We start from the raw sequence: 17,227 nt of genomic DNA, 5'->3' as shown, positions 1-17,227 counted from the left end.
CCAAACCTCAGGTGGGTAGATAAGAAGTGACCAGTTTTGTAAGAGATGCTAGGTTCTGGGAAATACATGGGTAACAATATAGAGGGAAGGGTTTTTCGGGCTGAGTAATGTGGATAAGGACACCAAGACGTTAAACATCTCTGAGTATGTAAGGAAAATATTCAGTCTGTCATTCTTTGAGTATAAATTATTTGTGAGTAGTAGCTTGAAGTGGAGCTGAAGATGACAAAAGTTTTGTATGTTGTCTGAGTTCTATATTACAGATGATAGAAGTGACCAAAGGCTTTTTATGAGATGAAGATCAAAAGCCTGGTTTATGCACTGGAGAAGAAACTCCGATGGTAGAGAATGCTTGGAGTTAGGGAAGCCAATTTGAAGGCTATAGCAATTGTGCAAGTCAGAAACAACAAAGCCCTACTTTAAAGCAGTGATTGCAATAATATGAGTAAGGGACAGTTTTGAGAATAAACAGGTAAAACTGAAAAACAGTGACTGGTCGGATTTGAATGAATGACATTTGTTATAGGATAAATTTGAGTTTTCTGGCTTGGGCAAATGGTCGACAGATCAAAAATAAATTTGGAAATAGTTTAGAAGTAATATGATAAATTCATATTCTGAGGGAAAAATGATAAATTCAGTTTTCGACATAAAAAGTTTTAGATGTCTACTAGAAAGCCAAGTGAAAACGTTTGGTGAGCGATTTACACATGCACCTGAATTTTTGTGGATATAACACAGTGATCATGGCTGGAAATTTTGATGTAATAACAATAAGAGAATGTATATAATTGCCAAAATCAAAATATCTGTGAATAAGAATAGCAGAGGAAAAATAAAATACAACCAAAGAATTCTAACATTTGTTGTGAGGAGAATAGAGGAAACCAGTGAGGTAGAAAATTTCAGAAAAATGTAATAAATTAAAAGTTTCGAGACTTTAATTATGTAAAGAATAATAAAAAGCTTCATATAATTTCAGTAAGATAAAATTTTACAGATACTGAAAACATGGATAATTTTGCTTATGATGGTTTCAATAGTATGAGTGGAAGTCATAAGACAAAGGTCTGGACAATGGCTCAGTGTCAACTGTACAATAAGAATAGTTTGCTCTATCAAGAATCAGTGCTGAAAAAGGAAAGAGGGTAGTATTGATGAGAAGCAATCAAAGGAGATGTTTTCCTTTATTTTCTTCTGTCATGGGCAAGACTTAATTAGACTAATGTGAAATAATCAGGAAGAAGAAATTTAAAAATGGGAAGAGAAAAAGCTAATTCTTCAGCAGAGAATAAATGTAGACATGGAAGAATTTATATTGGCTGGAGTGAGAGTGACCTTATCACCTGAAAATGAAGAAAAAGAAAAGAGGACAGTTGTGTCTGATGGGTAATGGTGAGAAGTAGAGACAGTTAATTCATACACCATTCATGGAGAGTTCTTCAACACTTTCTGTAAAGGAGGAAGTGAAATCATCTATGTAGATAAAAACTGTTAGTAAAACAGAGTAGTCACTGAGGATAAATAAAAATTTAACTGGAAAAAAGACAAACTAAGCGATTGCCAATAACAATCGTGTCTCATAAGGTCGGGGATGAAAATATGGTTATCTCACCAGTGACAGAGTTATGGGAAGAAAGAAAGCAAATCAGAGCAGTAATTTTGTAGAATGGGTGTATCAAGATTAAATTTAACTGCATGTAATAAGAAAATATCAAATAAATGACAAAACTATTAGGATTCAGAGGATTAGGTTAATCCAAAGTTTCTGACTAGAATTTTGATGCCTACACAGTCCCAGGAGACTCAGCTATAAGCCATCTGGTAGAGGCTTCTCCTCAATGGCTGCTTCTTCATACACATTCTTGGAAATGTGGCCTGTGAAAAGCTACATCTTTCACTTGACAAGAAATTCAAACACACGAGGTGACAGCCAGAAAAACGAATGCTATTTTAGCCTACACCAGTAGGGACAGAGCCTATAAAAAAGAAAATAATCTGTGTTCTCTGACTTAGCAAGACCATGTCAGAATTTTGTACTCGTTTCTAGACAATGCATTTTGAAGTGGGACACTGGCTGATCAGAACATATCCAAATAAGGGGGGTAGGTTAACAATGAGAGATTTGGGGAGAAAATGCCAGGAATATTGATTGAATACAGAAAAAGAAAATGTACGGGAAAATGATTAATTACTTTTAAACATTGAACTGATAATATGTAAGTTTGATTAGATATATTTGTTATAACCCTAAAGGAAAGATTCAGACCACTGGACAGAAATTATATTGATTCAGGTTTAAGCATAAAGATAAAATATCTAGCAATAGTAGAGTTCCTGTGTTGAATGGGTTCATTTATGAGGTTGTGAGCTTGCTAGCACAGGAATAGTTCAGGCAGAGACTTGTGAATGTCAATCAATAATGTAATGTGCAGTAGACAAAATCCTGAAATGGATAGGAAATTAAACTAGAATTCCTTCAAGAATATTGTCTACCTGCCTCTAATATTCTAAGAGATATCATTCCTTCTACAAAGATTTTTAGAAGTAGTGTGTATATTAATATCTCTAAATATGTGCTATGAAATATTACAGACTGAAGAGTCAGAGATGTGAGTTCTAGTGCTGGGTTTGATTTAAAAAACTGAATCTTAGTAAATGATTTAAACTTTCTGAATTTCATTTCTATTTACTTTTTTGTATCATGAAATTTTTGGTAAAGTATCAATACCTAAGATCTTTTCTGTTCGTATGAATCTATATTAGTTTAGTAAAGACAAGTATTCTAACAAATTACATCTTTATATAGCATTGATATGATTTAATATCAAAACAAAACTATATACACAGGTGTGCACACATATCATTTATTTGTATGCTCGCTTCTCCCTTTGGATTATTAAGATCTCAAGGATAAAGGAGGCGTCTTATTCATATTTAATTCAAATAGCGCTTACTAAAGTATCTTACATATAGTAGGACCTAAATACATATTTCTTCACTTAACAATTCTTATGCTCTATCCCATACCTACCACATGAGGTTGGAGAACTTAGTAAAATAAACTCAGTTGAAGAACACTCCAGATTTTATTTTGATTGGGGCAGAAGAGATAAGAAGAGAGAAGAAAATTCTAATGGCATTCAAACTGATATAACAATAAAACTTACTTTCTATGAAGATAATTTCAGTGAGTTACTAGGCCACATGAGCTGGAACACATATCTACGGTGAAGATAATTTCGGTGAGTTACTAGGCCACATGAGCTGGAACACATACCTATGGTGGAACACATATCTATGATAGCTACTCTGAGGTCAAACAATATTCTGTACAAAGTGGGTACCTGTCTTCTGTTTCACTGCATACCCTGAACTCTACAGTAAAACATGAGAAGACACTTTGCTTTTCTTCTACTTTACTGAGGACAGAGTTGAATATTGGAAAGAACATTGTGCTTAAAATGAGATAATCATAGATGTCTCCCTGCATTCCTTACCTTCCAAGTATGTGATTTTAAACAAACCAATAGAATCCTGTAGAACCAGTTTCCTTGTCTATGTAATAACCACTGATATGCATAGCTCCTAGGATTTTTCTTAGAGTAAAATGAGATGATGCATGTGAAACAACCCAGTCCAGTTTCAGGCACAAGGTACATACATAACCCACGTCATCTGGAGACAATGGATCAAATGACAAAGTTTAACTCACACTTCATGCTTTGCAAAATTTATTTTAAGGTTCAGGTGTGAGTCTCCAGCTCCTGCCTTCACAGAGAACTCAGACGCTGTGCAAAGGACTTGAGATATAGGGGTATTTCAAAATACAAACCAATACTTAAAGATTTATGATTTTTTTCATCTCTTCCTGTGACATATTTTGAATGCTTTTCTAGTTTTATTAAACAATTTGTTCTGATTTCTGCAACATAGATTACATTTTCCCTTGAGGCTATTAACAGAGAGAAATGTTATGAATTCCTTATAGTCAATTTATTTTCTTTTTAGTATCTTAATACATTTTATTTCTTTGTTTGTTTGTTTTATTATGGTGACATTAGTTAACACAATTCAGTAAGTTTCAGTTTTACAATCAACAGCAAGGCATATATATATTGCGTTGTGTATTCACCGCCCATAGTTAGATTTTTTTCTGTCTATTAATAGGGTCAGTTTATCTATTCAGTTATTTACACATTATTCTTGCATACAATTTTTTTTAAATTACCTTGAGTTATCAATGGTAAGTTTTCTTAGTATATTTATAATTTTTATTCTCTAATATATGTCTAAAATGAAATCTTTTTGAGAAACTTGGCCATTTCTAATCTCTCAAACAACATTTTTCTATTTTAATTATGGATATTAAATGTCATTATTATTTATTTGCATGACATATTATGCTTTGCAAAATTTATTCTCAAGATTTTCATAGTGTGATTTTCCTTAGGGCTGGTGCCTTAGCTTTCACAGATCTATTTTACACTTCAGGACACTACAAAACCACTTCTTATCCTTAATTGGTGAATATGCTTGGAGAAACTCTTTGGTTTCCACTTTATTAGGTAGCAAAGTGAACAGAAGAGAAATCTGACCTGTGTCTCTTTTAGAAAAAATGACACTTCTAGTACTCTGAGAAATGTATTATTCTTCTTTACGGACCAAGTGTTTCAAGTATTTCTTCTATCTGGAATACAGACACATTTCTGTCATAATTTTCACATATATCAGTTTTGTATGCACAAAATGAGACAGATTTGCTAAATTAAATAATTCATCTGAAAATTTAATGAAGTGCTGATGAGAGTTGTTTAAATGATCGCCTGCTCATGCATCAAGCTACTGCACATAATAAATAAAAAGTCACACCTTTTTATTTCCATAGTTGTGAAAAAATTTACTTTTTTACATATTACAGGATTTATAAAATAGTGTATTTCTCAAAGGTTGATACATTTGATTAGATTTTATACATATGAAATAATCTTAACTATGCAATAAACTAACATTTTTAAGTCTATAGTTCTTGAAGTCTTATCTTTATTGTTTTGATGCCTAATGATTCTTACTCCACAGAATAAATACCTTTTCTATGTATCTATATAAAACATGGATGAAATTTATAATTCAAATTTAAATATATTTCTCTATTTTAAAGGTGTTAATCTTGAAAAAAAAACTTTTTAAAGTTTCCCAAATATCATACATTAATTTACTCATATTATCTCTTTCTTGTCTACCTAAGGTAGCTGAGAACCTACCTGATTATATAAAATTAATTTAAAACTTTGTTCATTCTCTACATAATTATATCTATAAACGTTTCTTAATCTACATTCAGAAGATGCGAGAGGAATGTGATTTTCATATGCTTGATTTCATGCATTTGATTTGGAAAGAAACAATGAAATTCATTTTGCACTAATTTTTCAAACATATCATCCAGCTGGGATTATTTCAGGAGAAGGCTGTGTTTTAAAAGAAGTACTGGGAGAACTGTAGTTATACACTCCTTTTCAAACAGATTTAGTAAGTATAGTCAGCTGATGTTGAACAGTCTTCTAAAAGTAAAATGAGGATAACACATACCTCACTGGTACTCTGATAATTAAATAAGTAAATGCATGTGGGACTTCTGTGTACTCAGGAATACAGTATTGAACAGCCACATTACCATTTTGCAAAACTACTCATATAGACTAGAAGAGATATTGAAATCTTTAGTGAACTTGAAGAAGCTTTTAACTGGCCTAGGAAAGCCAGTGAAAACTCAAACTATAAAGCAACCAGAACATTGAATAAAATATAGAAAGTTACTGTGGTGAGCTGAATAATGGCCCCCAAAATGTCTAGATCCTAGTCCCCAGAAACTGTGAATGTGCAAACTTTCACGGTAAAGGGATTTTTTCCTATGTTCGTATATGTTAATTAGGGATCTTCAAATAGATAGATTATTCTGGATTATCCACATGGACCTGATATAATTGCAAGGGTTCTTATAAGAAGTAGACAGAATGCAAGAAGTTGGAGCAGAGTGAGGAAGGGGTCATGCATCAAGGACTGCAGCAGCTTCGAGAACCTGAAAACTCAAGGAAACAGATTTTCCCCTCAGAGCCTCCAGAAGAAACAGATCCTGCTGACATCTTCGTTTTAGCCTAATCAAGACTGATTTTGGATTTTTGTTCTTCAGAACCATGTAATAATAAATCTGTGTTGTTTTAAGCCACTAAACTCATGGTAATTTGTTACAGCAATAACAGAAAATTAATACAGCGCTTTCAAAATATCTTCTCACTTAATTCTCTAAAAAGAGTGAAATATACCGAAATTGTTTTCAATATTCATTTAGTGATTTCATGTTAACTACTGGCTTCACACACACACAAACATACTCATGTACACACATGGAGGAATCTTGGTGCCTCTAGCTGATTGGATTGGCAAGCTACAGACTGCAAGCCAAATTTGCATGATCAACCACTTTGTATAGCAGTGAGCTAAGAATGCTTTTACAAATGAACATTTGTGATTGATTTGATTATAGGGAACACTAACTTTAAACCATAACTCAGTAAAATGTTATTTCCTTAGGGAAAAAAAAGTCTATTCTTCTCATTAGTAGATTTGTTTTACAAAACATTTTGTTCAATTGTTTTATTATGTTTTGAATTTCCTCAAAAAATTGTGAAACTTTGTTTTCTCCCTTGCTCTATAAGTACTTACATAATATTCTGATTTTGCTGCTTGGCCTGCAAAGCCTCGTGGTTCTTTAGAGAAGTTTGCTGACACTGATTCAGCTAATGGATTCACATTAAAGCAAGAACATTCATTCATATCATGTGTTTTCCCTCTTGTCTTGTCTCAGTATATGATGGTACTACATGCAGTTCCTAAAGGTATGCTAATGAGAAAATTAAGCAATGTGATACCAATCGGTATTCTTAGAAAATATTACAATAATTTCCTGAAGTTATTGAAATAGGAAATCCTGTTGAAAAGCTTGCCTTCAGAAGGATTGTAGAAAATGAAAGTCCTTACGTGATAAGTAATGAATGTAAACTCAGCAGTAAGTCAGTGAAGGAGGCAACTTTGAACACAAATGAATTTGAGTATAACCTCTTTCCTTATAGCACATAGCTGAAGCTGCATATTTCAAGGATGATGTTAAATCAAAAGGTTCAATTTATTTTCAAACTACAGTGAAAGAGAAACAATGTCACAAACCTACTGTCACTCTAAATTCCTTTTTAATGCTTTCTCATATGGCTAGTCTTAAACTGGCTATGTATTGGGGAATGCTGGCTGAGGAAGGGATTCCAGAGGTAGAAAAAAGTGCTTTTAAGATCAATTTCCTTTTAAAAAATATTCAATGAGCATCAAGGAAAATTTTAGGAATTATTGGTAGGAGATTAAATATTGAGCAATCTCTATCTACATGTCACTAAACATTTTATCTGGGCCAATATCATTGAACTAGTGATATTTTACAGAAATAGGCCATGTTCTTAGGGGCTCAGCAATATTGTCTATATACATTAAGCCACAAAATGTAATTTTTAAAAAATGTGAATAAAAAATAGTCATTGAAGATTCTGGGCCAATTAGTTGCTTTAAAATCTTTAAATTTCATCACCTGCTATGTTTCCAGCACAATACTACAGATATAGAGACAACCTCTTGTTGCTTGCTCTCTCTTTTACTTGACCAGCACTGTGCAACTATGGCTATTGAGCATGTAAAATGTGGCTCATTTAAGTTGAGATGTAGCGAAAATTTCAGATTTAGTAGAAAAAAGGAATGAAAATACTTATTCGTTATTTTATATTGACAATATATATGTGCCTAATATATGTCAGTCACAATGAGAAAATTTAGGGTTAAAAGAATGATGAGGAGAAATGGTCCCAATCCTGTGGAGCATATTGTCTGGGGTGGTAGAAAATTAAATTTAAAAATATTATAAAGTGTGCCAGTTGTCCTTTAAGTGAAACTGTCTGTAGCTTTGGAATTTATCACTTGGAGAGTAAAATGTCAGTGTAGCTTTCAGTTAAGAAATAATAAGCATGAAGTTAAGCAGGTTTCAGATCATCAGGTTATGGAGGTTCTTGCAAACAGTATTATAGCTATGTTGTGAAGTAGCCTTCTTTATAAGGAGTTAGATCAAACAATGAATAGCCAAAGATATGATTACATTTGTAATTTAGAATTATTCTTTTGGTGAAAATGTGAAGAAGAAATGTAAAGAAATCACACTGAAAGGAGGGAAATTGGAACATTTTTGCAAGACTACAAACTGAAGATGCTAATGACCTGACTTGGATAGTGGTAGCAGCATTATTCTCAATCACGTCTATCCACAGTCAGCTTCATTCCCCACTGATTTGTTCCAGATTTTTGTTTACTCCAACCAAACTCAACTAATTTCCAAACTCATATTGCTTATCTGTTTTGCCTAGATAATTGGCTTTGCTCATCTTATTTCTTCTTCCTGTAATATACTTCCTACCAATTCTACTTGTCAAAATTCTACAGGTGTTTTAAAACACAATTCAAATGCTATCTCAGTCACTTGATCCCCAAAGTGGAGGTGATTACTTTTTTTGTGAACCATCATAGCAATTTGTACCTCTTTTACTACATGCGGTGCATCTGATGTATATATTACTATCCTGTACTTGACCTATTTATTTTCTCCTTTAACCTTATGAAAAAGCAGCACATGTTTCACTGGATGTTTGCATTTACCCAATCACATATAATATGAGGAGAACACATACTGGAGCCTTTCCAAATATTCTTTAAAGTAAGCAATCAATTAGTGTATTTTGAAACTATATTGCTTAAATGAATTAAAAATAGATCACAAAATTAAGCAAATTATTTACTATCTGATACGTCTCGAAGATCTTTAGAAAAATGGCAATTATATATGTGTAATATCTAGAAATCTCAAATGTATTATACTAGTCATTTTACTAGACATCTACAAGGAGGAGCTTTCTGAAATTAAAAGTTTTTATACTGTCTTTTCTGATTAATGAAAGTTCAGCAGAAAAGCCCCTTGAGGGAATGGCTGCAAAGGAAGCTAATCAGAAGGAATTTGGATTTGTTCTTAATCTAAACTTAAGAGTCGATGATGCTGAGACAAATGCTTCTTCATTATTTTCTTACATAAAATCACAAATAATTACAGATTAAAAGGACACTTGGACATTACCTATTGCTTCCTCAATTGATTTTCAAAATAAAGCTAAATAAAGCTAAAGAGAACATTATAGATCAAACGAAGTTATACGGCCTACACTAATTCTGGTTCTTGATTTAGGGTAAAGCTGAATTTCCTAGGAAGTTTTTTATTTCTCAGTTGAGGAAAAAAATCATAATCTTTTTTTTTGATTTGTATCTACTTTTATTTGTCTGAGAGCAAATCAATATTTAAGATATGTACAATATTTTCTATCAATGCTGCTATTTGAAGTTTAACCGTTGTTTCATAAATAACTATTTTAGTACAATTAGAGTTAGGAGAAATAAATAAAAAAGGGTAAAAATTTCATAGTTCTGAAAATAATCAAAATTTATATTGTAAAAACTAGCTGACTAATGATGGAAGAAGCTTATGCTAGATAATAGTTGGATTTTTGATATTTGGAAAAATAATTGATCAGACACTGGAGCTTTACCACATCTCTTATATGTAATATAGTTTACATAGCTGTCATGGAGTAAAATATTTTTAAGAATTAAAGAAGTTTTATGTTTTATTATCATACCCAATTATGCTAAGTTATAATTGAAAAAATATATCTACACATAATGTATCTATTTTCACATAAAATCTGTTCCTAACCAATAAAATTATTTTTTGAAATCTAGAATTAGTTATATTTGTTTTGAATTTTGCCAAGTAATTTTTTAAAATTTATTTAAGGAATTTTTGAAGACTACAGGGCTATATGAAATATTGGATCTGATATTTCCTTCTTAATAGCGAATAGATGATGTTGTTAAAATCAAAATCAAATTGATATTATTTTTTAAAAATGGAGATTGTCAGGATTTTTATAGAATCAAAAATGATATAAGTAATATATTATTGAACTTTAAAATGGAATTTTCTTGTGAACTTTTAGATTCTAAGCAAGACCAGTATACATCCTTGATATTGAGAATAAAGAATAATATTAACTATACAGTTCTGATACCAAATTCTAGTGTGTACTTTTTTCCTCCATACACTACACAGGGTGTCCTACAACTCAACTCAGTTCCGACACTATCTACCCAGATATAGCATAAGATTCCACATACACTACACAGCATGTCCTACAACTCAACTCAGTTCCAACACTATCTACCCAGATATAGCATAAGATTTTAAGGACTCGTAAAAATGCCCCCAACTTCAGAAACCAGTCGCAAATTTTGATTGTTATCTGTGCTTCTGACCAACCAGCTATAGTTCGGAGGTTCCCATGACCCACTCCTTGGATTTATTGGATTAACTTGCTAGAGTCGTTTATAGAACTCAGGAAATCCTTTTACTCGTTAAAGGATGTGAATTAACAGCCAGATGAAGAGATACATAGGGCAAGGTCTCAAACAAAGGAGCTTCTACCAAGAAGTTTGGAGCCTCAGACAGTGGCACGTGGAAGCGTCCTAGTTCCCCACCTGGAAGCTCTCCAAACCTCCAACTTTAGTTTTTTATGGAGGCTTTATTATTACCTAGGTATGATTATTTAACTTATTGGCCATTAGTGATTAATTCGACCTTTAGCCCTTCTCCCTTCCCCAGAGGTCAGGGGAATGAGACTGAAAGTGCCAACCCTTGAATCGCATGGTTGGTTTCCCTGGCAAAACCCATCTTTAGGAGCTTTCCAGAAGGAAAGGGTTTGTTATAAATATAAAGATTGCTTCGTTGCTCTTCTCGCTTAGGAAATTCAGAGTTTTAGGAACTCTGAGCCAGAAACTAAGACAAATACTGAATATTATAAAACACAATATATATTTTTTCACTTTATCTTTTTCTACTTTATTACTTCAAATTAGCAACCACGATAAAGCTCAAAAAAGTCCAATATTTATACAGGAAAAAAGTACAAAATTCCCCCCAAAATTCTTCAGTATTTTTTTTTCAGTTTTTTTAAATTACAAAGTAATAAAAAGTTTTGCTCTTTAACAAAAAAAAAAAGAAAAGAAAAGAAAAAAAGAAAAGGAAAAAAAAGGAAAAAAGGGAAACAGAGGGGTAAATAAATTAGGAAATACACATATGGAGAAAACAAACAAAAATAAAGTAAAAACGTGTTAACTGGAAGGGATGGGTAAATGTGGTACCGAGCCCTGACCCAGACTCCTCCGAGAGGCAGGATGCAGGGAGGGGTGGCCACATATTGTAAAACACAATATTACTGGACCGTTATTGGATTTTTTAGTTTTCAATGTTTTTTTGTTTGTTTGTTTTTTGTTTTTGTTTTTAAATAAAATCTTGTTGTTAATACCTATTTGGGACAAATGGGTCAGTTTCCGAGATCGTAAGGGGGACTTTTCCAACTTATGCTCTGGGGCTCATGTCAACTTTCTGATGCTTGTGTCAGAAACATCTGAGTTATCTTCCTTCTCTCGTGCTAAAACCTTGGCCTCTGATAGCCTACTGCCATCACATCTTGATGTCATAGAAATTCTTCCATACCTGTATTTAGAAAGGCCAAATATATTTTGAGGGCCACTTGAATCCTTGATGGAGAAAAATATATTCATAATATTTGGATTATGATTAAATAAACCTAACAAAGACTATAATGGATCTACCCACAATTAATTTTTAAAGTCCCTATTTCCCAAACTATAGCTTGAAAATTCTTTGCTATCCATTTTCTTTTTCTTCAGAATATGAGTTGTTAAAAATAATATTCTAGAAGAGTGGGTGGGAAGTTTGCAAACATCCTGCCCCTTGGTCTACTCAGTTTTTCTTCAAAGACAGTCCTCAAAAGACCTGCACCAGAATTTTGAGTTGTGTTTCTTAAACATGAGGGATCTATCCCTCTTCTTTATCCACTTAGTCAGACTCTCTGCAGGAGTCTCCCAGAAATATGTATTTTACCACCACTCAGCTCATTCTTAAGCACACTACAGTTTAAGGATCATCAGTCTAGATTTTAAACTTTCATCTAGGTAGTCATCAATAAATTGTATGCTGAGACAATTTTTTTTTCATACTCTGCAAAGTTGCTTTCAGTAAACTGAGCTGAATAAGTATACATTCACCTTGCTTTCAAGGATGTAGTAAATAATCACTTTCTTGTTGTTATTGACTTTAGCACTGCATATTGTCGAGAATGTCACCAATTTTATCACTTAATGTCCCATTAAAATGGGCCCAGAGGATTACTGTGTCCCAGAGCTGACAACTAGGAAGGCTTTGCTTCCCCTGAGTCAATAGTGTGTATGTATTCATGTGTGTATGCATTTGTGGCCATTCTATGTACATGAGACTTTTGTAATTGAAGCGCATTTCAGCTTGCCACCTCTGCTTGCTTAATTTTACTGACTGTCATTTCTTATCTGTCTTTTAGATTTGTGCTATTTGTCTTACTGTATGTGTCTATAGCTCATTGTAAAGCCTTTTTGAAATAAGACATAATAGAGGTTAAATGAACAAGCAAACAAAAAGAGAATTAATAAAATAAGTTTGAAAGTACTTAAGCATCAGGTGCTACTTTTGAATTTTTTGTGTGGTTTAAAAATAGAAATTAAGAATTTATTTGCATTTTCAAGTCACTCATCTCCAGCGGAAAATATTACCTAGCACCAAGAGGAGAAATGGTAACATTAGGGCTAAAGATTTTTTCAATTTCTAAATGTTAAAGTCAGGTTATTGAACATATTAATAGCCTTCCATTCATGTTGTTTTAGTTGAGAAAGCCAATCTCAAATTCTGTCAGGGATAGAAAAGTGGCCTCTTTGTGAGATCAACTACTTTAGTCGTCTAAAAGGTCAATGACGTCTGCCCTTTTGTAAACCACTTATAAAGCATGGGGGGCAGAGCATCTGTGGACTTCCTGGCATTTCTATAAATAAATCATCTTATTAAGAGGCATGGAAAGCAAATAATCTTTATGTCAGCAAAGATGATTTAGAACACTAATAAAGTGGGTCATTTCTAGTGTGATTTGAGGAGTAATCAAAATGGGGTAGAGTCAGAAATATTACTGAACTTGAATTTTCAAATATGTAACTTTAAAATATATATATTTTTTTCATTTCTTTCACCAATGCGATTTGGAAAATGTTTTGTCAGGTCACCATATGTTGAGGTCTTTATCAGATTACTTGAGTAATTTCACAGAGTGGTGGTAAATGCATTTTTATTTTGATAGTAGATATAAATATAGATGATTTTAAGATAGAAAGTTTATAATTTTGGATTTTTTCTTTTTCAAAAACATGCTATTAAAAAAGAATAGAGACCATGTAAAAATAGTTTGCTTATAAATGTAAGGCCCAAGCACGATTAGAAAATGGTGTAAAGTTGGTCAAAAATCTTTATCATGAAATAATTTTAAGTATGCACAGGCCAAAAGTTAAAAGAAAACAGCTCCTAGATTTCTTATGATACATAATGCCATTTCATATTCTAACAGTGTGAAAACACTCTCTCCAGTTGTGGTTGAATAATTTTCTATCTTAAGCATGTAACCTTGGCTTGAATTTCTTCTATGTCATATTATCTGAAAGAAGAATAACATATTTTTGTAGTTTTCTTCTTAATGGTAATATATTCACATTTATTAAAAGTTAAGATTACAGTAGGAATTTACAAACAACCTATAAATGTTTTTACTTTCAAAGATGAATGATATAGGCTTATCCTTTTTTTTATTATTAGAAATTTGATCAATGATATCCTATCAATGCATGTTTAAAAGTATTCATTTTCTGTATAACAAATACTCAAACATTATTATTACTTATGAATGAAACACTATAAATATAGCACTACTGAGATATTTCTTTAGAGATACAAAAAGAAACTCTTACTTGTGAAAGAAACCTTTATGATAATATCAATAAAAAATGTAATAACAGTAATATACTCATTAAAAAGTGGAGCTAGCACTCATTTAATTTTAATCTGTGAGGGATCTTTTCATCATTTTAGTGGTGTGTGTGTACAGTGTGTGTGTAAAGAGAAAGCTTTTATTTTGTATACCAATGTAAATGCTGAGTAAATACTGCATTCTATTTTAGGAGTTACATTTAAAATACAATTTACCTAAATCCAGAAGCAAACAAACATTTCAGCATATATACTATTTAATTTTCTAAGTTGCCACATTGTGTCATTCTGCTGACATTATCACAGAAAGAAAAGGTCTCTTGTAAGTATGAAATAAGAAGGCTATATCGCACAATCAGCACACTACCAAGTACTGCAGAGACTTCCTCTGCTGATCAGAGGTAGCAAGATTTCACACCGATTTAATCTTTGACCTTTTAACGTGACCATTATTTTGGGTATTCCATGCTATGGCACCTGTTAACTTGAAATTCCACAAAGACTATAAATCTCCTTTCATTGGCTATTGATTGAACATCAGATTGTAGCAATTTTTAGCTACTATTAACTGAGTCTGCATTCAAATTGTTGACCTGTAGGTCAAGGGCCCATTACTAGTCTCTGGAGCAATTCAGTCTCCTAGTTATTATGTGTCATTTAGTAGGCTTGATTCATATGCATATCTCTTAGCAGCATCAATAGAAGTTTTGCCTAGGGATCAAGAATGATGAAGGGCCCAGATTTTATTGCAGAAATATAATAGAAGAGCTGGATTAGTTTTATAATTTCGAGATGTGACATCTCATTGATTATGAAGAAGGATCTATGTACACATAAAAACCAATGTGGGCATAGCACAAATTACACATGAGACAAACACAGTTTTATGGGAGTACGGAATTGGAGAAATTTTTCTCGCTCTCTAATGCAATCAGTGTGTTTATGTAAGTGATTTATACCATTTTTAATTCTCATTTTCTAGAAAAATCTCTCTATTTTAATAGACTTTTTACTAAACCTGATTTTTATAGAAACTGTTTTTGCAGCAAAGGCATTTATTTTAGTAAAATAATGCAGTATATTACAAAGCTTTGAGACAATATTTTTGAGCAATAGCATTAGTAGTTATATGGATAGTTTTGGGGAAATGCATTCTATTAGATTAGTTTTGTGTATGAGGAAGAAAGTCACAGAATTTATTAGAAAGTAGAAATATAACAGGAGGCATAGAGAGTAAATTAATTTATATTCAGGGCTGTATTAGAGACCAATATGAGTAAAGATTTTCCATGTTTACTGAGGATACATTGTGTAGCTTTGGTAAGAGATAAGTAAGTTAGATTTAAGATGGAATATGTTAAAGAAAAAAATGATTAAATGCCAGCTAATAAATAATGGCAATAATAACAACCTGCATTTTGAGGGCTTATGATGGGCTAGGTATTATTCAATGCACTTAACATGCATTAACCTGTTTAAAACTCAAAAAGCACAACAGAACAAACATGAATTAATTACTATTATTTTCCTCAATCTTTAAGAAGAGACAGGTGAGGCATGGACAAGGTAAATCATTTGCCCAGGATTATATTTTTGGTAAATCATGAAGCCTAGATGTGAAAGCAGGCAGTTATCCTGCAGAGCCTAAAGTCTTAACCTCTCAGTTTGGCATTCTTTATACACTACAACTGAGAATTACCGTAAAAATCAGTCTCATTATTTCTCCCAGAATGATTTGCTAATCCTCATTTTCTAATTTCTATTACTAGATAATAATAGAATTCTCCTTATCCTCTAAGTCTGATCTTTAGCTATCTTTGGGTCCTTTTCATCCTCCATGCCCTACACTGAATAATTCATAAAGTCCTGTGTCTGACACCTGGTGTGTCGATTCCTCCCCTCATTTTCTTCTGCTGCCCCCTGAAACTACATCTTCATTACCTTTCCCCTGGAAGACTGCAAAATACTCTTAGGTTATCTGCTCTTCTGACCCAAGATGAATCATTTTAAGGCTCAATTATGGTTGTGTCACTTCTCTCCCTAAAACCTCCAAAATCCCTCTATTGTCAATGAAATACATTTAAAAATATCTTAGCCTGAAATTCAGTGTCTTCTGTGACCTTCTGATTCATTTCCCTCTGGCCTTCCATATAATCTGATACGTATTTTTTTAATCAAACTAGATTATTTACACTTTTAGAGCATGCGCTCCAATATTTCTGTCTCTGCTCTTTTCCCATACCCTTTCTTCATGGGAAATGTAGAGGATCCTGTGTGACAAACTTCCATGCTTTTCAGTGATGCCCTTTCCAATCTCAGTGATCAGCTGTGATCTTTTTGCTCTGTGACTTTCAAATGTTCAGTGTTTATAATCCTTTTATGCTATTATCTACCTTTTCTCATTGTGGTCTATTAACAGAACCATTAATGCTAGAGGAGACTTAATGGATTGTTAAGTACTTTGTCAGAATTACCTGTGCACTTAACTAAAATTTCACATTCCATCTGTTACCCAATATATACTAAATGAGAATGTGTGGCATCTACAATTCATATAACCCAACAATGCTATATCCTTCCAAAAGAGGTGTTTGCCTCTAATTCACACCAAGAACAGCAACAACTATGGTGACTCCTCATCATTTTATTTGACAGTTGTTCTGTGTCCCTTCCTACCCTTTAATTCTAAACCTGGTTCACTGATTTAATCACTCTTATGACAGGATGGGTAATAAAACCAGACGGGCCATGTTTCCACTACATTCTTTAATTTACTGCATGACATATCACAGACCATCTAATGGGTTTCCTATTTGAAAAGTGTAGTTAATGAGTCATATTTTATTTTCCTACAACCCCACCACTCCCAATGTCCTTATTAGTAAAATCACATTTAGAATCCAGACAGCAAAGTGGACACAGAAAAAGCATACTATTTCCACCCAAGCCAGGAGAGAGTGTTCTTATTTATGGTCAGAATTTCATATTTAACCTCTTAATCATGATGTTTTCTATTGTTTCTGTGGACAAAACTGTCTCCGAGGTGAAGTGTTCTTTGTTTTCCTACTTGGGAAGTCTTAGATCCTGACTTCTAATTTAAGAAAGCAAATGTAATTACACAGCATAACTTGTGAGGGGTTCATGTCTTGCACCCTTATATATGCCAAC

The sequence above is a fragment of the Pteropus alecto genome, unplaced genomic scaffold, assembly GCF_000325575.1.
Source record: "Pteropus alecto unplaced genomic scaffold, ASM32557v1 scaffold13, whole genome shotgun sequence".
In the NCBI taxonomy this organism is placed as follows: domain Eukaryota; kingdom Metazoa; phylum Chordata; class Mammalia; order Chiroptera; family Pteropodidae; genus Pteropus; species Pteropus alecto.
Note: the sequence above shows the minus strand (reverse complement) of the source record.